Here is a 24,820-nt window from a genome sequence, read left to right on the forward strand (position 1 = left end):
AACAAAAAACGCCTTTCTTTTAATGTTGTCCAACCCAAATCCTGTATCATTGCTGTGGCACTCTCTCCCATATTTCGCGATAATACAAAACGTGCTGCCTTTCTTTGAACTTTTTCGATGTACTCCGCCAGTCCTATCTGGTAAGGATCCCATACTGCGCAGCAGTTTTCTAAAAGAGGACGGACAAGCGTAGTGCCTCCATTGCTATCGTGCAGAGAAGGCATTGATTGTTTCTTGCCGCTAACATACTTCACGTACAATCAGAATCTCTTTGGATTTTCTGCCAGGTTTCGAGACAAAGTTTCGTTAGAATACTACTGCGCGGTGTGGGATCTTTACCAGGTAGGTCGAGAGAGTTCAGAGAAGGGCAGCAAGTTTCGTATTATCGCGAAATTGGGGAGTGAGTGTCACTGAAATGATATAGGATTTGGAGTGGACATAATTAAAACAAAGGCGTTTTTCGTTGCGGCAGAATCTTCTCACAAAATTTCGATCACCAATTTTCTCCTCCGAATGCGAAAATATTTTGTTGACGACGCCAACCTACGAGGTGCATTCAAGTTCTAAGGCCTCCGATTTTTTTTCTCCGGACTGGAAAGAGATAGAAACATGCACATTGTTTTAAAATGAGACCGCGTTAATTGTCAATACGTCCCAGAGATGGCAGCACCGTATGTCAGATGGAATTTTACCGCCAGCGGCGAGAATGAGAACTGTTTTAAATACTTAAAATGGCGACGTTTTCTATACTTGAACAGCGTGCAATCATTCGTTTTCTGAATTTGCGTGGTGTGAAACCAATTGAAATTCATCGACAGTTGAAAAAGACATGTGATGGAGTTATGGATGTGTCGAAAGTGCGTTCGTGGGTGCGACAGTTTAATGAAGGCAGAACATCGTGTGACAACAAACCGAAACAACCTCGGGCTCGCACAAGCCGGTCTGACGACATGATCGAGAAAGTGGAGAGAATTGTTTTGGGGGATCGCCGAATGACTGTTGAACAGATCGCCTCCAGAGTTGGCATTTCTGTGGGTTCTGTGCACACAGTCCTGCATAACGACATGAAAATTCGAAAAGTGTCATCCAGGTGGGTGCCACGAATGCTGACGGACGACCACACGGCTGCCCGTATGGCATGTTGCCAAGCAATGTTGATGCGCAACGACAGCATGAATGGGACTTTCTTTTCGTTGGTTGTGACAATGGATGAGACGTGGATGCCATTTTTCAATCCAGAAACAAAGCGCCAGTCAGCTCAATGGAAGCACACAGATTCACCGCTACCAAAAAAATTTCGGGTAACCGCCAGTCCTGAAAAAATGGTATCCATGTTCTGGGACAGCGAGGGCGTACTCCTTACCCATTGCGTTCCAAAGGGCACTACGGAAACAGGTGCATCCTACGAAAATGTTTTCAAGAACAAATTCCTTCCTGCACTGCAACAAAAACGTCCGGGAAGGGTTGCGCGTGTGCTGTTTCACCAAGACAACGCACCCGCACATCGAGCTAACGTTACGCAACAGTTTCTTCGTGATAACAACTTTGAAGTGATTCCTCATGCTCCCTGCTCACCTGACCTGGCTCCTAGTGACTTTTGGCTTTTTCCAACAATGAAAGACACTCTCCTTGGCTGCACATTCACCAGCCGTGCTGCTATTGCCTCAGCGATTTTCCAGTGGTCAAAACAGACTCCTAAAGAAGCCTTCGCCGCTGCCATGGAATCATGGCGTCAGCGTTGTGAAAAATGTGTACGTCTGCAGGGCGATTACGTCGAGAAGTAACGCCAGTTTCATCGATTTCGGGTGAGTATTTAATTAGCAAAAAAATCGGAGGCCTTAGAACTTGAATGCACCTCGTACATAGGGAGAGACGATCATTCTAAGAAAATAATGGAAATCAGAGCGTGCGCGGAGAGACATACGTGTTCGTTTCTTCCGCGCGCTGTACGAGATTGGAATAATAGAGAATTATTGTGAAAGTGGTTCGATGAACCCTCTGCCAGGCACTTAAAAGCGATTTGCAGAGTATACATGTAGATGTAGATGTCATCCAGCATGAAGGAAATAAATAGAGTAATTTGTCCCAACACGTGGCATTTCGACATTCCCCGAGGTTTCAGTTTCAGGGTGGATCGCCGCTCGTGCCCGAGGGGGACGTCAGCAAGCGATTGTCGCGTGACGAGATAGCGCGTTAATGGGCCAGGCGATCCACTTCAAGGTTCGGAAGATCACCGCCCGACACACTTGTGAAACGTGTATTATTGTCACTGAATATCATTCCCCGATAGTTTCCGGCATCGTATTCGGGCGGCAACAAATTCTTCTTCACGCCTGATAGGCTACTTGGAAGCTTTACATTCTCTTACAAGGGGAGGCCGCCAATTGTGAAATCCAGATTCGATTCATACTGTGCATAATAACAGCTCATGGCCAGAGGTGTAATGTGGCAAAGCACCAAGATGCACTTCTCAGCCGTTGTCGAGAAAATAGACAGTTGAAAGAAACCGTTGCGGTGAAATACTCTCTACGATTAATAGTTTCCTACAGCATCGTGGCGCAGCGGTAAGCGCTCGGGTTTGTAATCTAAAGGTCGCCGGATGGAATCTCGCGGCATGCAAATTTTTTTATAATTTTTTTTTGTAATTCAAATGTGCACACACACACACACACACACATATACATATATATATAATTCCCGGCAATCAGTTGCAACAATTATGCATATAATAAGTTGTTGAAAATCGTTTGTAGTGGAAAAATAATACTTGAAATAAAACACAATATCACAAATAATATTCAAGTGGATATAATTTATTGATAAGTTCGGCATACACTCGCACATAATTAACAATTAGTGACCAGAAGTAGCTGGAGTATCGCACCAACCAGAGTGATAGTTATCATAGAAACATGGAAAGCAGAAAACAGCACGACATCGAGATCATCTGATAATCGATGCGTTTTTACAAGAACAATTGTTTTTTAAATTATCTGTTGGGAAACACACCTGATTGACATTCTGAAAAATTGTTCCATCGTTCGTCAGGTTTGATGCATACCACGCGTATCGTATCATATCGGCAAAAATCGGAGAAGACAATTGGTGGTGGACGATGGATTGGATTTGTATACAATCGTCTCTGGAGTTGATGTCACGGTTTCGCTCGATTAAAAAAGCACAATTTTGAAGGCGCTTGATCAAATTTTTTGCCTGCCGGTAAAAATACACGATACACGGTTGGACGAGAGGAGTGCACTTTGGAGGAATGAATTTTATAGTGCACGTTGGTAACTTCTTATCGACCTGGAACATCTCATCGTATAATGCCGGGTTCGTTTGCCCACCCCAAGAGTCGATCAGAAGGAGAAATTCTTTCTTTTGTTCGTATGGTTGCAAAGCATTACGCAAGAAGTCCATGAACAAACCCGTTGTTAGTTTGCCGGATTTGGAGGATGTAATAACAACGTTGGTATACTTCTTGGCGTACTCGTCGACTGTCTTCTGCACTCTGGGTCCAAATGTACCTGTGGACTCTTGGAGGCATACGAAAACAAGTGGCAAGACTCGTCCAGACATCGTGATTTAATATTGTGCCGTATACGAATTCGTCACCTTGTTCATGTCGTGTCGGGTTACTAGGACAGCCTTTTTGTGTGTGTGTGTGTGTGTGTGTGTGTGTTTGTATGTATACATTTGTATTACAAAAAACAAATAATAAAAAAAGTTGGATGGTGCGAGATTCGATCTGGCGACCTTCGGATTAAGAACCCAAGCGCTTACCGCTGCGCCACGACGTTGTAGGAAATTATTAATCGTAGAGAGTATTTCACCGCAACGGTTTCTTTTAACTGTCTATTTTCTCGACAACGGCTGAGAAGTGCATCTTGGTGCTTTGCCACATTACACCTCTGGCCATGAGATATTATGCGCAGTATGAATCGAATCTGAATTTCACAATTGGCGGCCTCCCCTGGTTAGCTTTGAAACTTTCTGTGAGAGAGTATATCAATATTTATCAGATCACTATCTGTCCTAATAGCTTTCATTCGACGTTCAGCAGTTCGATTTACTCCTTTTAGAGGTTTGCTTTTTATTTCGCTGTTACAGTGAATAACAGGGATTGAGATGGTCCTTATTTCAGTCGCTAACAAACAGAGATGTAATTCACACACAGGCAACCGAATGGAAATGCCTGGAAGTCTGTTCACAGACTACATGCATATTCCGAGAAAGATGCATCTTTTTTGCAATAAATCTGTTTGTGTAAAATTCATGAGAACGGCGACGTACCATCAAACTTCCGGAAAAATATCATCCACGCAGTTCTAATAATAGCAAAGGTAGCAAGGCGTGAAAGATATCGCACAGCCAGCTTAATATCTCATGCATACAAGATACTGATAAGAATAATACACAGAGAAATTTAAAAGAAATTTGGGGATCTGTTAGGTGACGATCTGTTTGGCTTTAGAAAAAGTAAAGGCACCACCGAGGCAGCTCTGCCGTTACGTTTGATAATGGAAATGGGCTGAAGAAAAATCAAGACACGTTCATAGGATTCGTCGGCCTACAAGAAGCGTTCGACAGTGTAAAATGGTGAATGAGAAAAGTAGGAGTAAGCTATTGACAAAGATGGACGACATACAACATGAACAAGAATCAAGAGGGAACAAGAAGACTGGGAGACGAAGAACACCGGCCGCGGTGGCCGATCGGTTCTAGGCGCTTCAGTCCAGAACCGCGCGACTGCTACGGTCGCAGGTTCGAATCCTGCCTTGGGCATGGATGTGAGTGATGTCCTTAGGTTAGTTAGGTTTAAGTAGTTCTAAGTTCTATGGGACTGATGACCTCAGATGTTAAGTCCCATAGTGCTCAGCGCCATTTGAACCATTTGAGACCAAGAACGAAGTGCTCGGATTAAAACGGGTGTAAGATAGGGCTACAATAATTTCGCCCCTCTGTTCACTTTCTACATCGAAGAAGCAATGACAGAAATAAAAGAAAAATTCAGGGATGGAATTAAAATTCAGCCTGAAAAGGTATCAGTGATATACGCTCATAACGTTACTATCCTCAGTGAAAGTTAAGAAAAATTAAAGGATCTGTTGAAAGGAATGAACAGTCTATTGAGATCAGAATATGGATTGAGAGTAAACGGGAGAAAGACAGAAGTAACGAGAAGTAGCAGAAATGAGAACAGCGAGAAATTTAACATCGTAATCTGTGATCGCGACGTCAGCGAAGTTAAGGAATTCTGCTACCTTGGAAGCAAAATAACCCGTGTCGGACAGAGCAAGGAGGACATCAAAAAGCAGACTACCACAGGCAACGAGGGCATTCCTGGCCAAGAGAAGTCAAACACGGGCCTCAATTCAGGGGACAAATTTCTAAGGATGTACGCTTGGACCAGAGCGTTGTATGGTAGAGAATCATGGACAGTGGGAAAATTAGAACAGAAGAGATTGGTTGGTTGGTTTGGGGAAGGAGACCAGACAGCGTGGTCATCGGTCTCATCGGATTAGGGAAAGATGGGGAAGGAAGTCGGCCGTGCCCTTTCAGAGGAACCATCCCGGCATTTGCCTGGAGTGATTTAGGGAAATCACGGAAAACCTAAATCAGGATGGCCGGACGCGGGATTGAACCGTCGTCCTTCCGAATGCGAACAGAAGAGAATCCAAGCATGAGGAAGGCCTCAGACACGGCCAACCGATTCGGCTCAAATTTGGCAGGTCGCTTGTGTACAACTTAAAACGAAGGACTCTTAAGATATTTTGGGTCAACATCCCCGCAATTTTGAGAAAATAACCCCTAAAGGTTATGACGAGCAATCGATTCAAAATTGCAGGGATCGATAGATAATTGTAAATAGAGAATTTTTCATCATCAGGTATGGGGTCCGCAAAAGCAAAATTTTCCAGAAATCGAGGAAAGAAACTTTTATAACTGCCGCTTCTGTACCCACATGGTAAACGCGTTTCGCCGACAGCGCCGATAGTGCAATGGCCAAGGTAATTGGCTGGGAATCGGAAAACCTGGGTTAGAATCTCGCAGAAACGTAACGGATGTTATTCTTTTCGTTTGTATTTTTCCATATCTCAATTGATAGGGATAGGAGGGTTAATATGATAAGTAAATCAATAAGGAATGATAATAATACTTACCTTATTAACTCTCGTATACCTATCAATTGAGGTACGGAAAAATACAAACGAAAAGAAGAACATCCGCTAGGTTTCTTCGAGATTCAAACCCGGGTTCTCCGAGTACCTTGGCCGTTGAGGTATCTGTGCGGTCGGCGAAAGACGTTTACCATGTGGGTACAGATGCGGCAGTTGTAAAAGTTTCTTACCTCGATTTCTGGAAAAGTATGCATTTTCGGACCCCATACCTGATGATGAAAAATGCTATATTTACAATTATCTATCGATCCCGACAATTTTGAGTCGATTTCTCATCATAACCTTTAGGGGTGATTTTCTCAAAATTGCGGGGGTGTTGATCCAAAATATCTTAGATTCCTTCGTTTTAGGTTGTACACAAGCGACCTGCCAAATTTGAGCCGCATCGGTTGGTCGTGTCTGAGGCCTTCCCCCTGTGAGATGTGGCGTTACAGAAGAATGTTGAGAATCATGTGGACGGATAAAATAAGGAATGAGGAGGTTCTCTGCAGAATTGTCGAAGAAAGGAACATATGGAAAACACTGACAAGAAGATGAAACAGGATAGTATGACAGCAAGGCATCAGAGATTAACCTCCATAGTAGGCGTACCTCAGTGAATTGTACAGGGTAAAAACTGTAGGGAAAGACAGAGGTTGGAACACATCCAACAAATAATTGAGGACGCAGAGTGCAGGTGTTGCTCTGAAATGAAGAGTTTGGCGCAGGAGAGGAATTCGTGACGGGCTGCACCAAACCAATGAGACGAGTGATGACTTTTAAAAAATGGTGTTCTTTCGGTCATCAGCCCCAAGTTTGACTTGATGCGCTTCTCCAGCCCTGACGCTTGCCAGCTCCTCTGTTCAGCGAAGTTACTGTGTTCTGCGTCATCAATGGTTTACTGTTACCTAACTATATCTAATCCTGCTGCTGCGATTGTTTACTTTCTTCATCCCTTCGACTAGAGTTTTCAGTAGCGACTTACTTAACATGTACCCAACAATACAGGGTGATTCAAAAAGAATACCACAACTTTAGGAATTTAAAACTCTGCAACGACAAAAGGCAGAGCTAAGCACTATCCGTCGGCGAATTAAGGGAGCTATAAAGTTTCATTTAGTTGTACATTTGTTCGCTTGAGGCGCTGTTGACTAGGCGTCAGCGTCAGTTGATGCTAAGATGGCGACCGCTCAACAGAAAGCTTTTTGTGTTATTGAGTACGGCAGAAGTGAATCGACGACAGTTGTTCAGCGTGCATTTCGAACGAAGTATGGTGTTAAACCTCCTGATAGGTGGTGTATTAAACGTTGGTATAAACAGTTTACAGAGAATGGGTGTTTGTGCAAAGGGAAAAGTTCTGGACGGCCGAGAACGAGTGATGAAAATGTAGCACGCATCCAGCAAGCATTTGTTCGCAGCCCAGGAAAATCGACTCGCAGAGCTAGCAGAGAGCTGCAAATTCCACAATCAACTGCATGGAGAGTCCTACGAAAAAGGTTAGTTATGAAACCTTATCGTCTGAAATTGGTTCAAGCACTGTCTGCAGCTGATAAGATTAAAAGAATCGATTTCTGTGATTTTATCCTTGCTCAAATGGAAACAGATGAATCTTTCGTTTCAAAGGTTGTGTTTAGTGATGAAGTAACCTTCCACACTAACGGGAAAGTCAACCGTCACAATGTCTGTATATGTGGCACTGAGAATCCGCGGGAAACGACTCAGTATGAACGTGACTCGCCTAAGGTGAACGTTCTGTGCCATTTCAGCCAATAAAGTTTTTGGTCCCTTTTTCTTCGAAGGTGTTACTGTAACTGGACTACAGTATCTGGAGATGTTAGAGAATTGGCTGTTCCCTCAGCTCGAACAAGAAGCACAACAATTCATATTTCAGCAGGATGGAGCGCCACCACATTGGCACTTAACTGTCCGTAACTACCTGAACGTCAACTACCCGAGGCGATGGATCGGCCGCCAGGCAGCCCGTGACAGAGCACTTCATCACTGGCCTCCAAGAAGCCCTGATCTTACCCCCTGCGATTTTTTCTTATGGGGGTATGTTAAGGATATGGTGTTTCGGCCACCTCTCCCAGCCACCATTGATGATTTGAAACGAGAAATAACAGCAGCTATCCAAACTGTTACGCCTGATATGCTACAGAGAGTGTGGAACGAGTTGGAGTATCGGGTTGATATTGCTCGAGTGTCTGGAGGGGGCCATATTGAACATCTCTGAACTTGTTTTTGAGTGAAAAAAAAACCTTTTTAAATACTCTTTGTAATGATGTATAACAGAAGGTTATATTATGTTTCTTTCATTAAATACACATTTTTAAAGTTGTGGTATTCTTTTTGAATCACCCTGTATATCAACGTCCGTCAGAAGCTGAAGGTATTAATATATAATTCTAATTTCGGTTAAGTCAATGACTTTGTGGAGTCTGCGCCACAGTGTGACCTTACTATCAGCTCTTGCCAACTGAAATCGGGACTCGTCTGATTATGCCACGATTTTCTAGTCGTCTAGGGTCCAACCAGTGTTGCCACGAGCCCTGGAGAGGCGCTGCAGGCGATGTCGTACTGTTAACAAAGGCACTCGCGTCGGTCGTCTGCTGCCATAACCCATTGCTGCCAAATTTCGCCGCGCTGTCCCAACGGATACGTTCATAGTACGTTCCACATTGATTTCTGCGGTTATTTCACGCAGCGTTGCTTGTCTGTTTTTTTTTTTTTCAGACAAAAACCAGCTGGAAAAAAGCAGCTTTTAGCCTAACCTAAACTTTGATGCAGAATAATATTAAGCATTTGTTATAAAAAATAGATAATAGCTGAGCTGTAGCCTTCATAAATAGTGAACAACAATTACTTACATCAACAAATGAACACTTACAACTGCAAAACCACAAAACACAAGTAAAATCCAGAAAAATGTAACCAGGAACTAGACCCTCAGTACACACTACTCATATTGTGTTTGTAGTGTAGTTTGAGTTTAGACCGCAAAGCAGCGGAAGCGACAGGGAAATGAGATTTGCGACAAACAGGCCATGTAACAACGTTTCCAGGTCTCCCCTGCTACATACATACAGGACGTAATTTTATGCCGCGAGGAGGGAATGGTGTTGCTACGCCTCCCTGTAACCCCTAATCTCTCTTATTTTACCCTCTTGGTCGTTACAGGGAGTTTATGTGGGAGGAAATGTTGAGCTGCTTGACTTGTCTAGGAGTGTCCCCTCTCGAAATTTAAAGGTAGGCCTAAACGTTTCTGTTAGACATGATGTTTTCATTGTTGAATCTCTCAACGAAATATGCATTATTTCAATGCAGTAAACATTCCACAAAACGAAAAATACTCTAGAATAGATAGGATGAGTATTTCTGATCGTGTTCGTAGATGAATTCAAATGGCTCTGAGCACTATGGGACTCAACTGCTGTGGTCATAAGTCCCCTAGAACTTAGAACTACTTAAACCTAACTAACCTAAGGACAGCACACAACACCCAGCCATCACGAGGTAGAGAAAATCCCTGACCCCGCCGGGAATCGAACCAGGGAACCCGGGCGTGGGAAGCGAGAACGCTACCGCACGACCACGAGATGCGGGCGTAGATGAATTACACTTTTTTATCATTCTTCGAATGAATCTATGCTATCTGCGTTCCCTACGTGTAGATATATGTAAAAGGTAAAGCTGTCGCCAACCCACAGCCGTGTTTGAATACAGTGCTTTACTAAGCCTATGGAGGCGTTTAGTGTTTGTCATCGTTCTCCCTTAGCCTTGACTTATCGAGGAAGCCATAGGGGAGCTACAGTTTAACATGAATTCGAACCATGGTGCAAATAGACAGTTTTCAGGTACACAAACCATTTCAGAAAGAGGGATTCGAACCTCAAACCTATGAATTTGTACTCTGGCACTTACCCACTGAGGCACCTTTTTACTGTATAAATGTCTTTATTTTCGATCAAAAATACTTAATGATATTTCGCTCGACGAAAGATTCTTATCCAAAGACTGGAAAGTTGCACATGGCACGCCAGTATTCACGAATGGCAGTAGGAGTAATCCTTTTAATTACATGCCCGTATCATTAACGTCGATATGCAGCAGGATTTTGGAACATACATTGTGTTCGAAAATTACGAATTACCACGAAGAAAACGATCTACTGGCACAACGTCAACACGAATTTAGAAAATATCAAAATCAAATGGCTCTGAGCACAATGGGACTTAACATCTGTGGTCATCAGTGCCCTAGAACTTAGAACTATTTAAACCTAACTAACCTAAGGACATCACACACATCCATGCCCGAGGCAGGATTCGAACTTACGACCGTAGCGGTTTCGCAATTCCAGACCGTAGCGCATAGAACCGCTCGGCCACCACGGCCGGCTAGAAAATATCGTTCCTAAGAAACACAACTAGCTCTTTATTAACATGAAGTGTTGAGTGCTATTGACAAGGTATTCCAAATTGACTCCGTATTCTGGATTACCGGAAGGCTTTTGACACCAACGAAATTGCGTGCTTATGGAATATCGTCTCAGTTGTGTGACTGGATTTGTGATTTCCTGTCAGAGAGGTCACAATTCGTAGAAATTGACGGAAAGTCATCGAGTAAAACAGATGTGATTTCTGACATTCCCCAAAGTAGTGTTATAGGCCCTTTGCTGTTTCTTATCTATATAAGCGATTTGAGATACAATCTGAGTAGCCGTTTCCAGATGACGCTCTCGTTCATCGACTGATAAAATCATCATAAGATCAAAACAAATTGCAAAACGATTTATAAAAGATATCTGTGCGGTGAGAAAATTGGCAATTGACCCTAAATAACGAAAAGCGCGAAGTCATCCACATGAGTGCTAAAAGGAATCCGTTAAACTTCGGTTATACGATAAATCAATCAAATCTGAAGGCCGTAAATTCAACTAATACCTAGGAATTACAATTGCGAACAAGTTATATTTAACCAAATACTGAGTTTAGTTAGCAGAACACTTAGAAAATGTAAGACGTCTACTAAAAAGACTGCTTACACTACGCTTGTCCGTCCTCGTTTAGAATACTGCTGCATGGTGTGGGATCCTTACCAGATAGGATTGACGGAGTACATTGAAAAAGTTCAAAGAACGGCAGCACGTTTTGTATTATGGCGAAATAGGGGAGAGAGTGTCACTGGAAAGATACACGATTTGGGGTGGACATCATTAAAACAAGCCTTTTTCGTTGCGGCGGAATGTCCTCACGAAATTCGAATCACCAATTATGTCATCGGAACGCGAAAATATTTTGTGACCCCGACCTGCATAGGGAGAGACGATCACCATAATAAAAAGGGAAATCAGAGGGCGCACGGAAAGATACAGGTGTTCGTTTTTTTTCGCGCGGTATTCGAGATTTGAATAATAGAGAATTTTAGAAGGTGGTTCGACGAACCCTCTGCCAGACACTTAAATGTGATTTGTAGAGTACCCATGTAGATTTAGATGTCGACGTAGATTATGTTATTACAGGAATTCTTACGCTGAGGATGAAATATTTTGAAAAATTCATAGTGTATCATCATAGAAGGGCCCCATGCTGATAAAATCATTCATACATTCAAAGCAGTACGTAAGTATGTCAGCTCAGTTATGTGACACAAGCACGCACGCACACACACACACACACACACACACACACATATATATATATATATATATATATATATATATATATATATATATATATATATATATATATATACAGGGTGTTACCAAAAGGTACGGCCAAACTTTCAGGAAACATTCCTCACACACAAAGAAAATATGTTACGTAGACATGTGTCGGGAAACGCTTACTTTCCATGCTAGAGCTCATTTTATTACTTCTCTTCAAATCACATTAATCATGGAATGGAAACACACAGCAACAGAACGTACCAGCGTGACTTCAAACACTTTGTTACAGGAAATGTTCAAAATGTCCTCCGTTAGCGAGGATACACGCATCCACCCTCCGTCGCATGGAATGCCTGATGCGCTGATGCAGCCCTGGAGAATGGCCGTCCACAATACGAGCACTAAGAGTCTCTACATTTGGTGCCGGGGTTGCGTAGACAAGAGCTTTCAAATGCCCCCATAAATGAAAGTCAAGAGGGTTGAGGTCAGGAGAGCGTGGAGTCCATGGAATTGGTCCGCCTCTACCAATCCATCGGTCACCGAATCTGTTGTAGAGAAGCGTACGAACACTTCGACTGAAATGTGCAGGAGCTCCACCGTGCATGAACCACATGTTGTGTCGTACTTGTAAAGGCACATGTTCTAGCAGCACAGGTAGAGTATCCCGTATGAAATCATGATAACGTGCTCCATTGGGCGTAGGTGGAAGAAACTAAAATAAGCTCTAACATGGAAATTAAGCGTTTCCGGACACAGGTCCACATAACATCTTTTCTTTATTTGTGTGTGAGGAATGTTTCCTGAAAGTTTGGCCGTACCTTTTTGTAACACCCTGTATATATATAAACGCACTCCAAATGTCCACGGGTGAATTCTTTCAAGTGCAAAAAAAAAAAGTGAAGCACCCAGAAGAGGAGGAGGAAACAGAATGAAACTTCACTGGTTGTGAGGGTATGTGATGTTATTTTAGTGATTACAAAATCGACTCAAATTTAGAAAGAATTTGGCAGTACGAGTCCACTTATCAGTATGACGTTACACCCACCATGGCCTGGTGCATCCACTGATTCGGTTGGGAAGGGCGTCGTAACCGATGGTGTATCCTCTCCTGTGGCAAAACGCTGCAACTGGTCCTCGACATCCAGGATGCTGCCACTAGAACAGAGTTGGTGTCCGAGCCGGTCCCGGACACCTTCCATCGGAGGCAGATCTGAGGCGCTTACTGGCTACTGAAGTACCTAAACGTCAAGCAGACAATTCGTAGAGGCAAGAGCTACGTGTGGATGAACACTGACATGCGGAAAAGTGGCACCACGACACTAAAAATAAATGTCGTGTGACTAGGGCCTCCCGTCGCCGGCTGCAAGTCTTTCGATTTGACGTCACTTCGGCGATTTGCGCGTCGATGGGGATGGAATGATGATGATTAGGACAACACAACACCCAGTCCCGAAGCGGAGAAAAGCTCCGATCCAGCCGGGAATCGAACCCGCGCCCTTAGGATTGACATTCTGTCGCGCTGACCACTCAGCTACTGGGGACGGACGCGACGGTACTCTCACATTGGCACCAATAAATGACGTGCCGTCAGAGTTCCCTTAACCACAACCAGTCGAGTCCTGGAGTCATACACGGTGGCTCCCCACACCACGACGCCAGGACTAACGCTACTTTGCCTCTCCAAAACGTTTGAAGACCGGAACTTCACCTCAGGTCGCCACCACACTCGCCGGCGATGGTCATCCGGGGGTAGCGCAGAACTGCGATTCGTCGGTGAACACAGTGCGACGCCATTCATCAGCATCTACGGTCAGGCGCCACTCCAAACGCAGCCATTTGTGTTTTGGTGTTAACAGCAGCCCATACTTGGGACGGTAATTCCCCAGTCCGGCTGCTGCTGGTCTCCAACCAATGGTGCGGAGTGACACAAAACGTAGCAGGTAGATGGTAACTTTTACTCACATGGCAGGCACATAAACACTACTGGCCATTAAAATTGCTACACCAAGAAGAAATGCAGATGATAAACAGGTATTCATTGGACAAATATATTATACTAGAACTGACATGTGATTACATTTTCACGCAATTTGGGTCCATAGATCCCGAGAAATCAGTACACAGAACAACCATCTCTGGCCGTAATAACAGCCTTGATACGACTGGGCATTGAGTCAAACAGAGCTTGGATGGCGTGTACAGGTACAGCTGCCCATGCAGCTTCATCACGATACCACAGTTTATCAAGAGTAGTGACTGGCGTATTGTGACGAGCCAGTTGCTCGGCCACCATTGACCAGACGATTTCAATCGGTGAGAGATCTGGAGAATGTGCCGGCCAGGGCAGCAGTCGAACATTTTCTGTATCCAGAAAGACGCGTACAGGACCTGCAACATGCGGTCGTGCATTATCCTGCTGAAATGTAGGGTTTCTCAGGGATCGAATGAAAGGTAGAACCACGGGTCGTAGCACATCTGAAACGTAACGTCCACTGTTGAAAGTGCTGTCAATGCGAACAAGAGGTGACCGAGACGTGTAACCAATGGCACCCCATACCACCACGCCGGGTGATACGCCAGTATGGCGATGACGAATACACGCTTCCAATGTGCGTTCACCGCGATGTCGCCAAACACGGATCCGACTATCATGATGCTGTAAACAGAACCTGGATTCATCCCAGAAAATGAAGTTTTGGCATCCGTTCGTCGCTGTGTAGCTCCTGTCTGTGATGCAGCGTCAAGGGTAACAACAGCCATGGTCTCCGAGCTGATAGTCCATGCTGCTGCAAACGTCGTCGAACTGTTCGTGCAGATGGTTGTTGTCTTACAAACGTCCCCATCTTTTGACTTAGGGATTGAGACGTGGCTGCACGATCCGTTACAGCCATGCGGATAAGATGCCGTTGGGATCCAGCACGGTCTTCCGTATTACCCTCCTGAACCCACCGATTCCATATTCTGCTAACAGTCTGCTGGATCTCGACCAACGCGAGCAGCAATGTCGCGATACGAAAACCGCAATCGCGATAGGCTACAATCCGACCTCTATCAAATTCGGAAACGAGACGGTACGCATTTCTCCTCCTCACACGAGGCATCACAACAACGTTTCACCAGGCAACGCCGGTCAACTGCTGTTTGTGTATGAGAAATCGGTTGGAAACTTTCCTCATGTGAGCACGTTATAGGTGTCGCTACCGGCGCCAATCTTGTGTGAATGCTATGAAAAGCTAATCATTTGCATATCACAGCATCTTCTTCCTGTTGGTTAAATTTCGCGTCTGTAGCACGTCATCTTCGTGATGTAGCAATTTTAATGGCCAGTAGTGTATGAAGGGGTTGGAATATGTTTACTGTGGTAGTGTATAAAGGGGTTGGAATATGTTTACTGCTAATGCACAATATGGTGGTCCTCTCTTGAGTTGGTCTGATGTGGTCAACCAGAACCCCGATCGGAGATACGCGCCGACCACTGTCACACATGATCCCCCCCACAATCTTGGATGTTGCACATTCAACCATCTGACCAAAAGACTCCCACAATGAGGCCCCTTTGTAACTCTATGAGGTGCTGATAATGCTGTCTAAGACGATTATACCGCGTCTCCATGTCGCTCTCAGCGATCATGTGATGCTCTTCACGCCCCTTACATACCCTACGGGGCCTGATAGCAAACTACACTAATGCACTCTGATCACTGTTCTACCAGTCACAGAAAACTGTAGCTGTAACCATTTATATATCCGCCCATGGTGTTTATATGTACCATGTTACATTGACATATGACCATGTCTTCTCGGTGCTGTACATGCTTTTGGCTTTGGATAACTTCACATTTGGCTTCAGGCCCAAGCCATAAATGCTACACCGTGAGATATGGAACGAAAGTAAGCAAAACGTGATAGCTGTTTTACTTTTATGTCACCTAAGTCTGGCAACATTGGAATAGCAAAAGAGTATTTGTTTCCTTCAGCACACCGTCGACAACTGTTGCACAGCGTAATACAAAACCTTCCACCAAAGGTGCATTGCCTCTCCATTACAAGAAACTAAAAACGTGTTCGGCGTGACAAGTTACAAATGGTTCAAACGGCTCTGAGCACTACGGGACTTAACATCTGAGGTCATCAGTCCCCTAGACGTAGAACTACTTAAACCCAACTGACCTAAGGACATCACATACATCCATGCCCGAGGCAGGATTCGAACCTGTGACCGTAGCAGTTCCGGACTGAAGCGCCTAGTAGCGCTCGGCCACAGCGGCCGGCGCCAAGTTACAAATAAAACCTAAAAGACTATAAAATGTTGAAAGTTATTGTGCGATTTAGCCCGACAACCATTTTATTTTTATACGAGTACACCATTGGTGCGTTTGATGAAAGTGGTGAATTGAAAGAATTGCCAGCGTGCTGAGCTAATTGTAATTTGACGACCAAAATTACTTACAGAGTGCCAAATTTCGCAAGTATTCTTTAAAATTGTGCTTCATGTGTTTCGCAATTCCTCTGCCATGTTTGCAGGGGGGGGGGGGGGGGGGGGGACTAAGTACATAAAGTTTTCATAGAGAAACTAACTCTGGAGTCCGCCCCCGGTAGCTGAGTGGCGTACTCGCTTCGGCGGTACATATTCTAAATTTGGAACAATACAGAGAAGATTAGCATGGATGACACGCAAAATCGTGAAGCGTCCCACATTTTTTATATATATCGCCGGCACGGTAACTCAGCGTGTTCGGTCGGAGGGTTTAGCTACCCTCTGTAATAAAAAAAACTGAGCGAACGGATCAACGAACAACCTTAACGAGTGTCATCGGTCATCGGACGTCCGCCACAAACAAATTCAACGAACAATATAGAACAAAAAAAGGAAAAAAGAAGTGGTCAGCGCGACAGAATGTCAATCCTAAGTGCCCGGGTTCGATTCCCGGCTGGGTGGGAGATTTTCTCCGCTCAGGGACTGGGTGTTGTGTTGTCCTAATCATCATCATTTCATCCCCATCGACGCGCAAGTCGTCGAAGCGGGGTTAAATCGAAAGATTTGCACCCGGCGAGCGGTCTACCCGACGGGAGGCCCTAGTCATACGACATTTTTATTTTCCAAGTCTGGAAACATACTGTTTGAATACAAAACAAGTTGAAAGATCGAATCACAACGCGGTACGCGCACGAACTGAGAAGAAGGTCTCTTAGTAAGGCCCTGTTGTTGTTATGACGTCGCATACTACACTCCTGGAAATTTATGAAACTTCCCCTTTTTAACAATTGTACACGACTGTGCTTAAACTGACACACAATATTTTGTTAGCGCAACGCAATCTGACTTTCAAAAATCCTTACAAAAGAATGGCCCTGACTAACATTAAACTATACCTTTCACAAATCACTTACCTCACAAAAATCTTCGCTACTCAAGCTACTGCAATACAACGAGCGCCACTACTGGGAGCTAAATAAAAGATTCAAACTACTGAAGGCACTAACTACTGATAGGGATAGTTAGCAAATGAAAGATATTAATAGAGAACAAACAATGTATTTACCTTAATATCATTATATATAAATATGGCAGTTCATGACAAATTTCAAAACTCCGCCATCTCTCTCTCCACATCCACCACTGCTGGCGGCTCACCTCCAACTGCGCAACGCTACGCGCTGTTCACAGCCAGCTGCCTAACACTACAATGGCGAGTATTACAACAATGCAAAGCAGCCACAGACTGCACACAGCACAGCCAGTGATTTTCATACAGAGGTGGCGTTACCAATAAAAAAACCTAAACAGCCTACTTACAACTACACTCCTGGAAATTGAAATAAGAACACCGTGAATTCATTGTCCCAGGAAGGGGAAACTTTATTGACACATTCCTGGGGTCAGATACATCACATGATCACACTGACAGAACCACAGGCACATAGACACAGGCAACAGAGCACCCACAATGTCGGCACTAGTACAGTGTATATCCACCTTTCGCAGCAATGCAGGCTGCTATTCTCCCATGGAGACGATCGTAGAGATGCTGGATGTAGTCCTGTGGAACGGCTTGCCATGCCATTTCCACCTGGCGCCTCAGTTGGACCAGCGTTCGTGCTGGACGTGCAGACCGCGTGAGCCGACGCTTCATCCAGTCCCAAACATGCTCAATGGGGGACAGATCCGGAGATCTTGCTGGCCAGGGTAGTTGACTTACACCTTCTAGAGCACGTTGGGTGGCACGGGATACATGCGGACGTGCATTGTCCTGTTGGAACAGCAAGTTCCCTTGCCGGTCTAGGAATGGTAGAACGATGGGTTCGATGACGGTTTGGATGTACCGTGCACTATTCAGTGTCCCCTCGACGATCACCAGTGGTGTACGGCCAGTGTAGGAGATCGCTCCCCACACCATGCTTCCGGGTGTTGGCCCTGTGTGCCTCGGTCGTATGCAGTCCTGATTGTGGCGCTCACCTGCACGGCGCCAAACACGCATACGACCATCATTGGCACCAAGGCAGAAGCGACTCTCATCGCTGAAGACGACACGTCTCCATTCGTTCCTCCATTCACGCCTGTCGCGACACCACTGGAAGCGGGCTGCACGATGTTGGGGCGTGAGCGGAAGACGGCCTAACGGTGTGCGGGACCGTAGCCCAGCTTCATGGAGACGGTTGCGAATGGTCCTCGCCGATACTCCAGGAGCAACAGTGTCCCTAATTTGCTGGGTAGTGGCGGTGCGGTCCCCTACGGCACTGCGTAGGATCCTACGGTCTTGGCGTGCATCCGTGCGTCGCTGCGGTCCGGTCCCAGGTCGACGGGCACGTGCACCTTCCGCCGACCACTGGCGACAACATCGATGTACTGTGGAGACCTCACGCCCCACGTGTTGAGCAATTCGGCGGTACGTCTACCCGGCCTCCCGCATGCCCACTATACGCCCTCGCTCAAAGTCCGTCAACTGCACATACGGTTCACGTCCACGCTGTCGCGGCATGCTACCAGTGTTAAAGACTGCGATGGAGCACCATATGCCACGGCAAACTAGCTGACACTGACGGCGGCGGTGCACAAATGCTGCGCAGCTAGCGCCATTCGACGGCCAACACCGCGGTTCCTGGTGTGTCCGCTGTGGCTGCGTGTGATCATTGCTTGTACAGCCCTCTCGCAGTGTCCGGAGCAAGTATGGTGGGTCTGACACACCGGTGTCAATGTGTTCTTTTTTCCATTTCCAGGAGTGTATTTTCGTCGACTACAGCAACGGCTGCGAGAAACTGGTACGTCCGCAACTTTCCGAATGGACGCGCCGCACTCTCGGCTTTGAACAGGACTTCCTTCGTCACATAGAAGAGAACCCGACGACCAGTACTCGGAACACCGTCGAAACCATGGGTTCCTGTAGAGCACACAGGTCACCGCTCATTGTCTTCGCTGTGTGCTTGCTGTGGAGCGAGAGATTTGAAAATGATCCGATCTTCAAAATTATTGTACAAGCAAACAGTACATTACCGGATATGGGTTCCTCATCAACACATTAACTTCTAAGTCTCCTCTACAACATCCTGGATAAAACTATTCTCTGACGTTTCCTCTCAGACTGCAACAGAAATCTTCGGAGGTAAAACGGCATTTGCCTCCGAAGATTTCTTCTGCAGTCGGAGACGAAAGAATAGTTCTATTCATCGATCACGTCATCTCAGCCCCTAAATTTTAACTGAAGTAAACTCCGACTGTGAAGACCTACCTTGTATGGTTAGTTCCTGTATAGTTCGTGCAATCACTACAGAATTCAAGGAGGTGATTCACGAGCCGTATGTTGCCGCGCATCCCAACTTTCAATCACGAATCCTTCATTCTGCAGTGGTCTCAGCTTACTGACGGACTGTGACACGAAACTGGAACCTGCTTTCGCGGACATTGATATCACCAAATGTGCTACCTTGGCACGACTTAGAAACCAGCCTGACAGATTCATTTCAGCCAACACCTGTCTCTTATTGGTTGGCGACTCCATGGAGTGCTGTGTGCACAACGACCATATACGTGAAATTAGAAGGAAGGTCAGTGTTGGCAGTAATATTGATAGTTTATTGATAGAAAAATCGATTTTCAACCACATAGTGATCATCTTCAGTGCTGTGGTGTACAAATTAAACTCATAGGCACTGGTATCAAGTTATTATCAGCAAACAAATTTTGATCGTTTCTTGGCTTTGGTTACTGATAATAACTTGATACCAGTGCCTATGAGTTTAATTTGTACACCACAGCACGGAAGATGATCACTATGTGGTTGAAAATCGATTTTGCTATCAATAAACCACTAATATTACGGCCAACGCTGACCTTCCTTCTAATCTGTCTCTTAGTCTGCAAATATCACAGAAGTTCTCCTGCTTACTTTGCTCAAATAATATCCCTGGAAGAAAGCGTATCTCGGAGGACTGGTTTAGCCAAATGATCATTCATCCTGCAGCCCATTGGTCACGAAAGTGGATGTGGATATGGATATGAACACTATCCGGAGACATTGGGGCCAGGACTTAAAGTAGCATACATCGTATTACTGAAACAACTGCAATACGATTCCAGCCTTGCGGCATGAATAGCTGCCTTGAAACGCCATGTCCAGTAAGGTAGACGTCGCTTGGTGTGATCAGCAACACAAGCGACGTTGTCCATAGCTTTTAAGGAGTATTGAGTAGTGCCACTGAGACCGATGTCAATTTTCCTCACGATATAACACTGCCAATGCGTGCGGTCTTGTAATCATTTACTGTGCACGTGTTTTCCTTGAAGACGGCATATCGTAACAAACCCATTTCCGTTTTCACACAGGAAGCGGATCAGGCAATCAATTTCCATTGTTCTAAAAGCCCAGTCACGGTTTCCCTGATAAGTGATTAAGCCGTAGCGTCAACAACAGCCCATATCCGTCATTAATTCGCTGCGGAGGCCCGTCTGTACTACTAACGGCAAGAAAAGGCAAACCTACGTTTCTAGCATTTGTAGACGTAGAGAAAGCTTTTGACAATGTTAACTGGAATACTCTCTTTCAAATTCTGAAGGTGGCAGGTGTAAAATACAGGGAGCGAAAGACTATTTACAATTTGTACAGAAACCAGATAGCAGTTATAAGAGTCGAGGGGCATGAAAGGGAAGCAGTGGTTGGGAAAGGAGTGAGACAGGGTTGTAGCCTCTCCCCGATGTTATTCAATCTGTATATTGAGCAAGCAGTAAAGGAAACAAAAGAAAAATTCGGAGTAGGTATTAAAATTCATGGAGAAGAAGTAAAAACTTTGAGGTTCGCCGATGACATTGTATTTCTGTCAGAGACAGCAAAGGACTTGGAAGAGCAGTTGAACGGAATGGACAGTGTCTTGAAAGGAGGATATAAGATGAACATCAACAAAAGCAAAACGAGGATCATGGAATGTAGTCAAATTAAGTCGGGTGATGCTGAGGGAATTAGGTTAGGAAATGAGACACTTAAAGTAGTAAAGGAGTTTTGCTGTTTAGGGAGTAAAATAACCGATGATGGTCGAAGTAGAGAGGATATAAAATGTAGACTGGCAATGGCAAGGAAAGCGTTTCTCAAGAAGAGAAATTTGTTAACATCAAGTATAGATTTAAGTGTCAGGAAGTCGTTTCTGAAAGTATTTGTATGGAGTGTAGCCATGTATGGAAGTGAAACATGGACTATAACTAGTTTGGGCAAGAAGAGAATAGAAGCTTTCGAAATGTGGTGCTACAGAAGAATGCTGAAGATAAGGTGGGTAGATCACCTAACTAATGAGGAGGTATTGAATAGGATTGGGGAGAAGAGAAGTTTGTGGCACAACTTGACTAGAAGAAGGGATCGGTTGGTAGGACATGTTTTGAGGCATCAAGGGATCACAAATTTAGCATTGGAGGGCAGCGTGGAGGGTAAAAATCGTAGAGGGAGACCAAGAGATGAATACACTAAGCAGATTCAGAAGGATGTAGGTTGCAGTAGGTACTGGGAGATGAAGAAGCTTGCACAGGATAGAGTAGCATGGAGAGCTGCATCAAACCAGTCTCAGGACTGAAGACCACAACAACAACAACAGCAGCAACATGGCTATCGATCGAATTTAAAAATTTAAAATGCTGTCATAGCCTGCTCATTAACAGCTATAATCTTATGTTAATGTTGAATACGATAAGCCAGGTATCGCAGTTAGAAACTTTATATATGTCTTGAGGCAGTAGGCTATAACTCACAAAGCACTGGCACTCCGTCTTCAGGCCACAAGTGGCCCATCGGGACCATCCGACCGCCGTGTCATCCTCAGGTGAGGGTGCGGATAGGAGGGGCGTGTGGTCAGCACACCGGTCTCCCAATCGTTATGATAGTTTTCTTTGACCGGAGCCGCTACTATTCGGTCGAATAGCTCCTCAATTGGCATCACGAGGCTGAGTGCATCCCGAAAAATCGCAACAGCGCATGGCGGCCCGGATGGTCACCCATCCAAGTGGCGCCCACGCCCGACAGCGCTTAACTTCGGTGATCTGACGGGAACCGGCGTATCCACTGCGGCAAGGCCACTGCACAGTGTAACTCAGAGCGTGGAAATATCCGGACTTTGTTCATCCCTTATTTGAAAATGAGAGCACTTAGCGAATTCCAACGAACTTTACACATAATTTCAAACTTTTAGGAAATCTTTTCCCCTTACACCGCCCCCCTCCCTCCCACAAAATTACTAAAGGAAAAAAGTTAATCGCCTACTGCATTTCGTTGTACCTGGACTAAATCTGCAACATCAGGTATGGCGTCTTAATTTGTTACTTCTTTACTACGTACACCATTCGCAATGCTTTATGCAGACAGTATCCACATATGAGACTGAACGTACCTGCAAAATTATATCACTGTATTAGGTTTGTGCATAAGTTCGTAGCGTTTTTGTTTAGCATGTTAGCATTCCGGTTGCTAGGGGTTTATTTATCGACTGTCGTTTTTCATTTGTGGTTTGCTGTTGCTATTTGAGTTTCCATATTGCCATCTTGTCACCTGCAGATAGTGAGTGAAGCTGTGGAAGCTAGAAAATGGAATGCCAAGAGAAGAAATCGGAACATTTCCGATATACGTGTATTCTTCTGTTTGAGTTCAATAGTGGGGAGACACTGCGGAGGCAGCCATAACTGTTTGCGGCGTGTATGGTGATATTGCCATTGGATAAAGCACGCAAGAAAATGGTTTTCTCATTTTAAGGAGGATTATTGTGACATTAGTGACTATCCATATTCAGGAAAACCTTCGCGGTTTGATGAGGATGATTAGAATGCTTTAATCAACAATGATCCACGTCAGTGTACTCGAGAACTGTCAAATGCGGTGAACTGTGATTATTCTACCATCGTGCGACGTTTGCATGCAATGGGGAAGGTTCAAAAATCGGCTGTGTGGGTACCGCATTCTCTAAGCCAAAATCACAAATATGAGGAGGGGCCATATGTGAATCTCTGCCTGCTTGTCATCAGTTGGCTCGTGAACAAGACCAACTATTCCTACAATGTATTGTTACTGATGACGGGAAATGTATCGTTATGCCAACGTAAGGAAACGGAACGAATGGTTGAGTCCTAACAAAGCAGCAAATCCTAGTAAAAAAGCTGCGCGCATCCACGAAAGATAATTTTATGCTTCTGATGGAACAGCGACGGTGTGGTGTGCTACGAATTGCTTCCCCGAGATGTAACCATAGCTGAGGACATTTATTGTCAACAACTGAGACGTCTTGCAGACGCAATTCAAGAACAACGACCAGGAAGACTGCGTGAAGCGATTCTACTCCGAGATAATACACACAGGCATTCTGCTAAACTGGCAAAAAACACTGCACAGGAGTTGGATTGGGAGATCATTCCGCACCCACCTCTTCACACGATTTTGAACCCTTAGATTTTCAGCTTTTCCTCTCTCTACCGAACAACTTTCAAGGAACTTCCTTTCCAGTAACATGGCTTGACGAGTTGTTCACCACAAAACCACGTGATTTCTGCAGTCGTAGAACCGAAAAGCTACACCAGCGTTGGCAGAGTGTTGTAAATAGTGTTGATGAAGTCCCATACTCAATCACAGAGCATAGGGAACGATGCAGGAGACCCGCACCTAGGCAAGGTCCTACCGGAGGTGTTTGCCATTGCCTTCCTCCGACCGTAATGGGGATGAATGATGAAGACGACACAACAACACCCAGTCATCTCGAGGCAGGTGAAAATTCCTGACCCCGACGGCAATCGAATCCGGGACCCCGTGCTCGGGAAGCGAGAACGCTACCGCGTGACTACGAGCTGTGGACTGTTGTAAATACCAGTGAAGGAGGACAAATTATTGAAGACTAGAGCCTCTGTTATGTGTATTTGTGGTGTTGCGTTGGCAGAGTGTTGTAAATAGTGTTGATGAAGTCCCATACTCAATCACAGAGCATAGGGAACGATGCAGGAGACCCGCACCTAGGCAAGGTCCTAGCGGAGGTGGTTTGCCATTGCCTTCCTCCGACCGTAATGGGGATGAATGATGAAGACGACACAACAACACCCAGTCATCTCGAGGCAGGTGAAAATTCCTGACCCCGACGGGAATCGAATCCGGGACCCCGTGCTCGGGAAGCGAGAACGCTACCGCGTGACTACGAGCTGTGGACTGTTGTAAATACCAGTGAAGGAGGACAAATTATTGAAGACTAGAGCCTCTGTTATGTGTATTTGTAGTGTTTATTAAACTTACGGAAAAACGCTACGAACTTATGTACCAACCTAATACGACACCGTCCGCATCTCGTGGTCGTGCGGTAGGGTTCTCGCTTCCCACGCCCCGGTTCCCGGGTTCGATTCCCAGCGGGGTCAGGGATTTTCTCTGCCTCGTGATGACTGGGTGTTGTGTGCTGTCCTTAGGTTAGTTAGGTTTAAGCAGTTCTGAGTTCTAGGGGACTGATAATCACAGATGTTAAGTCCCATAGTGCTCAGAGCCATTTGAAC

At 45.1% G+C, this 24,820-nt stretch overlaps 2 pseudogenes; one reads left to right on the forward strand and one right to left on the reverse strand.

Annotated features, from left to right (window-relative positions):
* The first annotated feature begins 16,437 nt into the window (after nt 1–16,437).
* Nucleotides 16,438–16,531, forward strand: LOC126476730 (U6 spliceosomal RNA; annotated as a pseudogene).
* Nucleotides 16,532–22,268: 5,737 nt separating this feature from the next.
* Nucleotides 22,269–22,386, reverse strand: LOC126476232 (5S ribosomal RNA; annotated as a pseudogene).
* Nucleotides 22,387–24,820: the final 2,434 nt, after the last annotated feature.

Source organism: Schistocerca serialis, chromosome 4 (assembly GCF_023864345.2).
Source record: "Schistocerca serialis cubense isolate TAMUIC-IGC-003099 chromosome 4, iqSchSeri2.2, whole genome shotgun sequence".
Taxonomy (NCBI): Eukaryota; Metazoa; Arthropoda; class Insecta; order Orthoptera; family Acrididae; genus Schistocerca; species Schistocerca serialis.